Raw genomic sequence first — 12,525 nt, forward strand, 5'->3', positions numbered from 1 at the left:
ATTAAGGCCTTCTTCGATGGGATACAGTTGAATCGAGTCTTAGTGGACAATGGGGCAGCGGTAAACTTACTACCGAAATCTTCTTTGAAGAAACTAGGGAAGAGGAATCCCAGGTTAATCCCAACCAGTACAACCATTGCTAGTTTTGCTGGGGACAAACAGATGGCCTAGGGAATTCTACCCATCAATCTAAGTGTGGGAACCAGGGACTGCATGACGGCGTTCTTCGTCATCGACAGTAATGCTGAGTACAATGCTTTACTTGGTAGAGATTGGATCCACACTAACAAATGTGTGCCTTCCTCTTTGTATCAAAAAATAATGATGGCCCTAGGTAATGGCGAGATAGAGGAAATTGATGCAAATCCTCAACCTTTCATAGCCTACGCAGACTTCGTAGAAGCTAAGTTGTATATTGAGGGAGTGACACCACTCAGTATACTGATGAAATCTAATGGCTCAGCCGAAGTAACAGCTGATGAGGAAGTGACACACCTAAAGCAATTAGTCCAGGAGAGTGCTGATGAAGAGGTGGTCGTTAAAGATGATAATGATGCCTGGTTGTAGGCAGCAAGATAAAGCACCAGAAGCCAAGTCTTTGGCTTTAATTAAGTTTTCAATATTGGATGTAAAGTCAATAGTCCAGAAAGTGCAGGAGCAAGAGAAATAAGTCATGATAATTGGCTACAAGCAGGAGCAGCAACAAGCCAGAGTTTTGGCCCTTGATAAATACTATGCATTGGACATAGAAACAAAAGTCCAAGAAATACAGGAAGAAGAAGCCTTGTGGACAGACTTCGTCTATAAGGAGGAGGGTAAAGAGATTGAATCAAAGAGTCTAGAAACTGAACACAGCAAGGAGATTGCTTCGAAGCCTGAAGGAATTAAAGAAGGAGCTCCAGTAAGTGCTCAGATACAAGACCCCTTAGAAGAAATAAATTTAGGGGAAGATTCTGTACAACAACCCATTTATATAAGTGCTTGGTTGAATACTCTTGACAGGAACCAGTTGTTGGCTATTCTGAGGAGATATAAAGATTGTTTCGCATGGTCTTATAATGAACTACCAGGATTGGATAGGTCATTAGTGGAACATAGGCTCCCTATGAAGCCTAACTTCAAGCCATACAAACAAAAACCAAGAAGAATGGGTCCAGAAGTGATTCAGAAAGTTAAGGAAGAAATTCTTAGACTACTCAAGGCAGGCTTTATTAGGACAGCCAGGTATGTTAAATGGCAAAATGAGGGTTTGCATTGATTTTAGAAACCTAAATCTAGCAACTCCAAAAGATGAATATCCTATGCCTATAGTAGATTTGCTGGTGGACAGTTCAGTAGGGCATCAAATTTTATCAACGATGGATAGGCACTCTGGTTATAACCAACTAAGCATTGCAGAGGAGGATGTTCACAAGACAGCATTCATATGTCCTGGGAATATTGGGACTTTCGAATGGGTTAAAATGCCATTTGGCCTAAAGAATGCTGGGGCCACATATCAGAGGGCTATGAACACTATCTTTCATGACCTTATTGGAGGGTATTTAGAGTATTATATTGATGACATTGTAGTTAAATCTCAATCCATGAAGGAACATCTGTTTCACTTAGAAGCAACCTTTGAAAGAATGAGAAAGTACAAATTGGAGCTCAATCCTCTTAAGTGTGCTTTTGGCGTATCATCTGGAAACTTCTTAGGCTATGTAATACACAAGAAAGAAATACAGATTGACCAGAATAAAGCCAAAGCCATCATTGAAGCCAGACCTCCATCAAGTAAGAAAGAATTACAAAAGTTCCTTGGACAAGTTAATTTTCTTCGAAGATTCATTTCTAACACTGCAGGGAAAACTAAAGTATTTTCTTTCTTATTAAGGCTGAAAGATGAAGAGGAATTTGTGTGGACAGCAGAGCATCAAACTGTTTTCGAAGGTATCAAAGCCTACTTGGCCAACCCTCTAGTGCTGATGCCACCAAAGGGTGACAAGTCCTTGAAGTTGTACATAGCTACAGCAGAAGATTCATTGAGAGCTTTCTTAGCCCAAGACAATGAAGAAGGCAAGGAGCAAGCTGTTTATTACCTTAGTGGGTTTTTAAATTCTTGTGCATGTAAATATTCAGCTGTAGAAAAGCTTTGCCTTGCACTGTATTTTGCTACAATGAAATTAAGATATTATCTTTTGCCTACAACTGTCTTGGTAATTGCAACCATAGATTTGGTTAAATATATGTTATCTAGACCTATGTTGAGGGGAAGAATTGGCAAGTGGGTATTAGCCTTGTCAGAATTTCATTTAGAATATGTTCCCCAAAAGGCAGTAAAAGGACAAGTTTTAGCCAATTTTTTGGCAGACCATCCATCTCAAACAGAGAGCCAAGAGATAATGGAACTTGATATGGCTAGTGTTGAGCCATGGCAAATGTGGTTCGATGGATCGAAAGCTAATGGCCTAACTGGAATTGGTATAGTGATCAAGTCACCACAAGGAATAGAAACCACCCATGGTTTCAGAGTGGATGAAACTATTTGTTCTAATAATCACGCTGAATATGAAGCCTTGATAGTGGGATTGGAAATTCTTATTGGATTACAAGTACATGCAGTTGACATATTTGGAGATTCTCAATTGGTGGTTAATCAAGTGAAAGGGATTTTCAAATGTCAAAGTATAAGCATGTTGCCATACTATGTTGTTGCATTACATCTGCTTTCTCAATTTCAAATAGCAAATGTAACTTATGTTCCAAGATTCTTGAATAATAGAGCTAATGATGTGGCTCAGAAAGCATTGAATTTCAAGAAGAGGGATAATACTCGAAGGGACATAAACCAAACAACATACCAGAAATCTATACCACACTTAAATAAAAGGAATGTGGTCCTGGAAGTCAATCATAATGACTCACAGGAATAAGATTGGAGGTATCCAATAATACAGTACTTGGCCGGTCCATCTTCGAAGGCCAGCAAGAAAATTAAATTGCGATCCATGCAATACATCATATACGGCAATGCTCTCTACAAAAGGGGGGGAGATGGTTTATTGTTGGAATGTTTGGGCCCAAAAGAAGCATTAACAGCTATGGCTGAGGTTCACGAAGGCATCTGTGGTGCTTATCAGCGTGGTGTGAAGATGAGGTGGTTGCTTTGAAGGCATTCCTACTATTGGTCAACTATCCTTAAAGATTGCATAGAGTATGCAAAAGGTTGCCAGACATGTCCAAAGCATGGCACAATAAGGCATGTGCCCATAACTGACCTGCATGCAGTGGTGAAGCCTTGGCCATTCAGAGGATGGGCCATGGATATGATGGGAAAAATACACCCACCCTCTTTGAAGCATCATTGTTTCATTTTAGTAGCCACTGATTATTTCACTAAGTAGGTCGAAGCTAAGCCATACAAGGCTGCAGACCAGACTGAGGTCATTGGATTCATCAAGGATTTAATCCATAGATTTGGCATCCCACAAACTATAACTGTTGATAATGGGACTGTGTTCGATGGAAAAATGGTGAAGTTCTTTGTAGCAGAGTTTGGAATTAGCCTTGTTAACTCTACCCCCTATTATGCACAAGCCAATGGTCAAGTTGAGTCATCCAATAGGTCCTTGAAGAAAGGAATACAAAAGATTGTGGAAGACAATCCTAGGGATTGGCATAACTTATTGTTGGATGTATTGTGGGCTTATAGAACTTCCCCAAAGTCAAGCACAGGAGTTACTCCCTATGCCTTGGTGTATGGGCATGATGCAGTGTTACCTGTGGAAATTAATGTTAAATCTTTTAGGGTAAATTGCCAAGACCAGCTAAATCCTGAGCAATACCATCAGAGTATGTGTTTGGAATTAGAAGGCATAGATGAAGCCAGAATTCTGGCATTAAACAGTATTCTCTTGCAAAAGAAGAAAGCAGCTAAAAATTACAATAAGAAAGTCAAATACATTAGCTTTGATGAAGGTGATTTGGTATGGAAGACAATACTCCCAATAGGAATTAAAAGCCATAAGTTTGGTAAATGGTCACCTAACTGGGAAGGACCATATCAAATTCATAGAGTCCTGCCTTTTAGGGCATACCATTTGAGAAATTTGAATGGATATATACATCCCAAAAAGATCAATGGCAGATATTTGAAGCCTTATTTTCCAACTATTTGGGAAACACAAGGAGTAGAATAAATGTCAAGCAAAAGAACACAAGAGTACTCAAATGATAAATCAAAATTTGTTTTTCTTCATAAAGAGTTAAATACGTTCTGCCACAAATTGATCCAGAAATCATTACAATGTTTTAATTGTTCTCTTACAACAGACTTCCTATTCTTAAATGAGGAAACCAACTGAATGGCTGTGGTCATTTCTTGCTTTCGATCGGCCAATCCTTGGTTGGTGATCTGCAGTTTGGTGTCAGTTCGAATTAAGGCTTGATTCACTACAGACAGCTCCTCCTCAAGTTGAGCTTTCTTCTCCAGCAGTTGAGTTCGAAAATGGGAGACAGAGGAATGTTGTTCCTTCAGCACTGAGACTTCAGAATGTACTGTGGAAACAAAGCTCTGATCCCTCGCTAATTTCTCCTCTGCAGTCTTGGCAGTATGACATATGTTGATATAGAAGTCGATAGTAGCTGCTGCCTGAGATAGATGACTTGAGACAGTCATGCTGGATTGCTCAACAACTTTGCAGCACTGCAGAAAGCCATTTCTTATTTTAGGCCTTTGTAAAGCCTCGAAAGGAATCCTTGAGAAAGATATCAGTAATTCCAGACAGCTGTCTAAATCCATCAGAGGTGCAAAAGGCTTCCTACTGGAGGATGAGGAGCTCTCAAGAATTTCTAACATGGAGTCAGCTAGAACCAACGGCTCAGCCTCATCATTAGTTATTGGAGAGGTAGGGGGTATGTCGAAGAGACTAGCTAGTCTTGCTTCGAAGAAATCTACTTCGTCCATGGACATGAGGGGTGCAGAAAGAGTAGTGGTAGAAGACACAGAGGACTGCATAGGGATAGGAGAAATGGATGGAACATCCTCGGCAGTCTCTATGGTCCTAGCCACCAATATGTCAAGGGAAGAAGGGCTGCAAGTAGATAAAGGTAATAAACCATGGGATGGAGAGCCATCAGCACCCTCTTCTTGGGAATCAGCTATCATCTAAGATAGAGTAACAGTTGGAATTTCCTTAGGGGGAGGGGAAAGAGCAAGGCTCGGAAAAGAATCGAATAGAGGTAGATCCAAAGATAAGAAAGGGAGATATGGATTCAATCCAAAGGGAAAAGATACAGGAATGTTTGGCCTCAAAGGGGGTACATGAAATGTAGGCCTAGGAAGTGGGAGTATTATCTGAATGGTCTTCACATTTTGCATCTGATCAACCTCAATTGAAACTGAGGGAGTTCTCATTAGGAGAATAAGCTCAGGAGTTGTTGCTGCAAAAGAAGAGAAGGACAAAGTAATATCAAGGCTCAATACCCAATAGATTAACAAGGAAAAACAGTAGAGACTTTAAAGAAGTTACTTGTTTCAGAAGTGACAATAATAGTAGGAGAGCTTCGAAGAGAGTAGTGCTCAGCAATGTGTTGTCTTCTTGCAGCATCCCTTTGAAGTGCATCAGCAGCAGCAGCTTCATCTCTTAAGAATTGATGCTGCCGTCTCTTCTCAGCTCTCTCAAAGACGATTATAGCCTTGGAGTACTCTTGTTCCACTGCCTTAGTAGCTGCCTCATGTATACGGTCTTCAACAAAATCAGAAGGAGAGACAGTCATCTTCCTTCTCTTTTTTCTTTGTACAGGCATTGAATGTTCTTCCTCAATTTCTTTCTCTCCAATTTGGGATTCAGATTCTTCAGAAGTGAGTTCTTCCACTCTAACAATTGTCTCATATGTGGGATCTTGAACCAAGTCAGAAGAAGGGACGGTCACTCTTTTCCTTCTTTTCAGGGGAGACTCTTGCTCTTGAGTAAACTCTTTTTCTTCTTCTTCTTCTTCTTCTTCTGCTTGCACCTCAAAAACTTCCTTTTCAAGCTCAAGTAAAAGTCTCATTTTCTTTTGTTGCCGTTTGCTTTTGAGGAGATTTAGAGCTTGAATCTTTTGAGGAGAGTCCCCTTGTGAGGCACCTACACCACCTTCACAAAAAGAAGAAATAAAGATAAAACTGAAAGCATTATAAAGAAGGTAAAAAGAGAAGAGATGGGGGTATATACCTTTCTTCGAGGTGTCCCGAGTAACTCTAGGAGGAGTTGAAGCAGCAGGAGCAGATTGTGTGGAAGCAGGCACAGGAACTGGGGTGGTCAGAACAGTGGAAAAAGTAGCAACTCCCGCTCCTTTAGGCTTAGGCACATCCAACACCGTTAGTAGGTCTTGAGGGGAAATGGCCAGGTGCACTTCCATATTGGTCACCCACCAATTTTGGTATCTCTTCAAAAAGTTACCTTGGGGAAGGAATGGGATATACTCAAAATCGACCAAGTCCTGTATAAATTTGGAAGTTGCCTCTTCCAGTCTGGACCTTCGAACTTTCACATCCCTTGTGGTAAGACTTAGATTGGTGTTACTACAGAGAGGTATTGGGACCCCCTGAGTGAAGCCAAATTGTTTAGCAAATTGTGCAGGATAATAGGGCTCAGCAATGCATTTGCAAGCTCTGGGGTTCATAGTCCCAATGAATAATTCTCTGGGGATTAAAACGGAGGCCCATATATCTTTATGAGCAAGTGAAGCATAGAGCCTATCACTTAGAAAATTCTTCAACCAAAGTGGGCCAATAGTAGTGGGTTCGAAGGGACGAAAGCAGTAGGAAAGAGGAGAAGCTGGAAGTTGGTGGAAGAAAGAGAAGTAAAAAGTAAAAGTAGAAGAATAGAGAGAAGCATTGGCTAGCCTCATGCCATGAGTAGGAGGGTCTGGTTCAAAAAATTTAAGGCATTTGGATTGTAACTCAGGGAAATACGCAAAAAACCAAAGCTGAAGAATCCAAATCAACCCCCCTTGATTGACATCTAAGGGTTTCTCACAGAAAAGAGAGCATGCTCTATATACGTGACCTAGAACGTATGGAGCTAAAGCCATCCTCTTCTGTAAAACAAGGGCTTTGGCAAGAGGGGCAAATTCAGGCATAATTCTTTGAGAGGAGATGCAGAAAAGGAATTTGCAAAGCCAATATAATAAGAAAGAGAAGAATTCCCTATCGGTTACAAGACCTTCCCTTCTATTCTCAGCCTTAACAAAATCACTATAGGGTGAGTTAAGAGATGGGAGGGAAAAAGGGACTGCTAGGTCAGGATAATCTGGTCCAATGGGAGTTCCAATGGGAGATAATCCTAAAAGATGGCAAATGTCAAGAACAGTAGGGGCCATCATCCCACATCTGAATTGGAAGAAATTAAAAACAGAATTCCAAAAACACAGAGCAGCAGGAACTAAAAAGGGGTCTTCTGAAATGGTTAACCTGGATAATTGGAGGGCGTCGAGGAGGCAGAGTTCTTGAAGGTCCAGGGTCCTACTAGGGACAACTCGATCATACCATTCTTGCCACTCCGGTCTCACCGTGGGCCAGCATCTGTGGGGGCGGTTCGTCTTCCAGTTCCTCCAGTCTAGGCCACCTTCGTAAAGGAGACAATGATCTTCCAGACGAGGGTATAGAGCTGGAAGCTCAATAGGAATCTCCTTGAATATGGGGGCAAGCATATAGTCTTGTTGCACATGACGACGAGGAATGAAGATGCGTTCGTCAATAGCACTTTTCTCCCCAGCTTTGTACTTTTCACATTCTGTATCAATGAGCCTTTTCAGGGCTACAGATGGGCTCACACGCTCTTCAACTGACACTTTCAATGAGGAGGAGGCCATTGATAGACGCTTTCTTAAAGGACAAAGCTGGGAAAGGGAGTAGAAAGAAGTGGAAGATGAATAGAGGTAAAGGGTTTGTATGTTGAGCGATCAAGTGATTTCAGAATGCGGAATAAAAGGGTTTCAAAAGCCTTTGTATCTGAAAGGCACATCGCGTAAATTCGTTAAGTACTAAAAGTACGAATACGAGGAATTTCCTTCAATATTGATACTCTCGGAGGGAAAAACACATCCCAGATGTTGATACCAGCTTTGAAGTAATGTTTGGCTTCGAAGCCAGATTTTGGCGCCAAAAGTCAAATAATAACGGCTTCGAAACTAAGAAGCCAGCTTCGAAGCATATTCCATGCTTAAGGGTGTAAGAATATTCAAGTATTCATTTACTTCGAAGGGGATTAAAGGCCTGTTTTAGGTTTCTCAATGAAAGTGATGTTTTTCGAAGTAAAACTAGGAATCCCTTAGGAATGGAAATTGGCATTCGAAACATCAAAACCAATAGTTGGTTTATATATAGTCAGAAAAGTTGTCTTTTTGAACAAAAAAAGTGCAGCCCTCAAAAGGAGCTTCCATATTTTTGAAAGTATGGACTGTTGTTCAGGACAAAAAGATCAATTTAAAACTGATTGATCATACTAAATCATTGACCATATGCTGGTTGTGATTGAAACAAGTTTTGAAGAGTAAGATTGTTAGATTCGAAGCATAGATCCCAAATGGAAAACACAACAAAAAAAACTATCTACTACATTCCATAAATTGGAAAAGTTCACGGTCGTTTTGTTAATATTCATTTAAAAACGATTGAATCCAGGTTCGAAGGAAAAGATTGTTCAGTTTGAAGCTCTGAAATTGCTTTTAAAGACAAATGGAGACAAGATCAAACCATATCAAACAAAGAGAAGTCTTAGTAGTATTAAAGCAAAAATAGTTACATCGAATGGCCCTACTTGGGTACGAACTCGAGCTCATAAAAATAGGGAATGAAATAAATAACAAGATCATGAAATTTAGTCCAACTATGATCAATGAATTTTTGTTCTTTCTTTATTCTGTCCTCTATTTCTTCTAACATTGGCTGCATGAGTTGATGCGCTCTCATTTCATAAAAGAGCTCTTCAGCCTTTATTTCGATAGCTGTTTCTCTCAATCCTTGTTCCAATTCGTCCATATCCAAGTCATCCCAGTATGCAGAATCTTTATTCTTGAAATCATCGAATTCTTCAATAAAGTTTTCTGCTTCGTACTGGGCATGAATTCGAAGGGACGAAAGTTGGTCTAAAGATTGTGTGGTGGTCATAGAGGTCCGATGCCAGTGGCGAAGCAATGGAAGTTGGTCCAAAAACATGTGAAGCTCTGCTTAGGCGAGGGGGTTAAGGACGTGACCCCAAGTCAGAATATCACAAGCCCATCGAAGGTTCTTAAGAGGGACTTCGTCCTCAAGAACATTGAAGGGCAAGTGGAAGAAAGCCGCGAGCAAAAATTGAGCTTGCTTCCGCTCAGCCGGAATAGGGGAAGGTGGAGGTTTGTAAGGTGGAAAGACCTTATCCAAGGAGAGGGCAAGCCTCAGTTTCTCTATCCAGCAAGGACTTGGCGGAAGAGAAGGTGTGGATGCTTCTATCTTAGGAGGTGAAGCAAGGGCAGAAGGAACAAAGGCATTGATATAATCGAGCCAGTCAGAAGAACAAATCTTCGCCTTCTGGGCTAAGAATGATGGATTGTACCCTTGTGCCTCTTCTAGGCATCGAGCGACATGCACTGTCTTTGTAGGCATGGAAGATGTATACCATGCCACAAGCAAATTCTTCTCCAAACTGCGTCGGTGGTCAATGGGCACGTAAGGATAGACCACCGAGCTTCGCGCATAGGAAGAGAATTCTAAAGGGTCAATAAACTCAACAAAGTGATGGTTGATTCGCTCCCTTAAATCACAGGCCTCGGGTTTTGACCAGTTTGTCCAGTCAGAAGCCCCAGAAGAGGAAGAAGTTGCAGCCTTATCCCATGCAGAGGGCTGTGAAGGAAAACTTCCCATGTCCATATTTGTAACTTTCTGAATCAAAGGATTGAGAGCAGTTTGTTCGTAGTCTGAGGATGAGTCAAAAAAGGACCTTCCCATGTCCATATTTGTAAGTTTCTGAATCGAAGGATTAAGGGAAATATGTTCGAAGTCCAAGGGTTGGTAATCTGCAAAGGCATCCATGACTTGAATATAAAAGGATGGGTAAAGGTGGCCAATTAATGTGCGAAGGTTCTTTCGAGGAGGAACAGCATCATCATATGACTCTTTATGTGCTCGATCAATGAAGGAGGTAATTGATTCGGCCATAAAAAGTGTACCAGTCCGTTCGAATACTAAAGTGGTAGAGGTGTTCAAAAGATTGAAGGGGAGTTTAATGCAGATGACAAATGACAGTTGCATTTCTAGAAATCATGCACGTTTTAAGACGTGAAAAAAAAAAAAAAATTTGATCCACTAATATCACCAAGTATTGGGTATATTAGTGCAGGGGGCAATGTTGGCTACATATTTTGTACAAGCCAATTACAATTCGACACGTGGCGAAATAAGGGTAATATAGGAAGACTATTCAGGTCCTCAATCCTGATCGTACACGTGGCAGTTAGTATTGTTTATTAAGAAATCTGAGTAGCAGCGGATCAACAAAGAGATACAAAGTTACGTGGCCTCAACAGTTACTTGCATCTCAGATTCAAATTTAGGAGGGAAGCTTAATTGCAAGTAATGGTGTAGTGGAGCAAATATTGGGGCAAAATGATCGATGATCATGGAGGAGCAGTTCGACGATTGGAAATGTAACTCGATGGTCATTCTGGAGCAATATAAATAGTAGAGAAGGCCCCAGAAAAATCTCTCGGACTCAGATCCAACAAACCAGTCTTTATTACTTATTTTCCTTTCCAGCTTTACATTTACAGTTGTTTATATTTACAGTTCTGTACATTACTGTACTTTAAAATTCCTGCACTGCACTTCGTTTCATAAGAGTAGTTCCAAGTAGAGTTGCTGTAAACCTCTACGAGGTTGAGTTTGGATCATTGTAAGTCTTTTCATCTTAATGAAATATTTCGACTGTTCTTCAATTCATTGTTATCTATTTAATTCTCCAAAGTTAAGCCACCGGTAAAAGTCCTCTTCATTGAGGTTGAAAGAACTAAAACACAGTCGTCTGATAATTAGTTGGCAATTAATTTTCTGTAAAGACTAATTGATCTTTGCTGGCACGCTCGCAATTACAACAATAACCTTCGAAAGCCAAAAAGCCAACAGGTTATGAGTTTTGAATTGAGTTTGAAATTTTTGATGTGACATATGATATTTGATTCAAAAACTTACAATTTATAACCAAACACACAATCCAAAATTCTATTCAAAGCTCATAAAAAAAATTTTAAAAAAATTCGAAAATATTTTTTATTTAAAATATAAAAATAACAGGTGCAAAATAAATATAAAAAAAATGAACACTGTTCCGGTCAACTGGCCGGACGATCGACCAGACTTCCGGAGAAACATTCGAGACGATGGCCGAGTAGATGTGTTTGCAAAAGTGAGTGGAATCAATTTTTAAAAACTATAACCAAACACCATACTCAAACCAATGAGTGAAATTAAAGTTAAAAAGTTGTACCAAATAGAGCTAATCTTTCAACACTAGCGTCAAATTACATTCCACACTCAAGCTATGGGTGCAACCTCTAGTGCTTTTGTGATGTTATTTTCTCTTTTTTATTATTTGGGGCAGAGTCAGCATTATATTATTAGAGGAGTCAAAAGTAAAGTATTAAATAAGTCTAAGAAATTAGATCAAGTCTAATTTAGACAATTAAAATGAACAAATCACTATTAAAGAAAGCTAAAAATAATTACAAAATTATATTTCATGAACTTAAATTTTAATAATTTACCATTAGAAAAATGCAAATGAGAAATAATATCACACAATTCATCCAGTAAATGAATGGCAATGAATTTTGGGTTGTTTTGGCAACAAGCCAAAAAAGCTAAAAACTAGCTTTTAATTCATTTTAGGTCACATCACCTCTCACATAAAACAGTAAAAAAAGTCAAAAAAAATTAAAAAGCTAATTTTTAACTATCTTCCCAAAACACCCCAGATACGTATCCAAAATTTTGAAATTATCATATACTGATAAATGAAAGATGAAAATAATTTGATAGTTTTTTTTTTTTTTTAGAAAATAAAACGAGCATAACTATGGTACACTCTTATAAATGCATATAGTATGCATTTTCAAAACTACACTACAATGATTGATAACAAAATCACAATAGTTAAGTAACTTTTTCACCAAAATAGTAAGTAATATTTTAATATTCATAACATTATCATATTAGTTTGTTATATAACCATAATAATTTGTAACTAAAACTTCTTTTATGGGGCATCCATTCGTGACATAATTATAATAATTTGTATTAACACTATAAAAACTCATAACGATGCTACAAAATATACAAAATATTATACTCATATCTTAACAATCCCACCAACTTAACAAGCCAAGACCCCCCCTAAAATCCCACTAAAATAGAGGCCCTTTATATATAATATTTTTATCTCATTCTTGTTTGACTCACTTTGTCTCTTTTAAACATAACTATATACTTCTCACATGATTTTAGATTAATTTGTAACACTAACACCA

Source organism: Camellia sinensis, chromosome 11 (assembly GCF_055761805.1).
Source record: "Camellia sinensis isolate YWXY chromosome 11, ASM5576180v1, whole genome shotgun sequence".
NCBI classification, from domain to species: domain Eukaryota; kingdom Viridiplantae; phylum Streptophyta; class Magnoliopsida; order Ericales; family Theaceae; genus Camellia; species Camellia sinensis.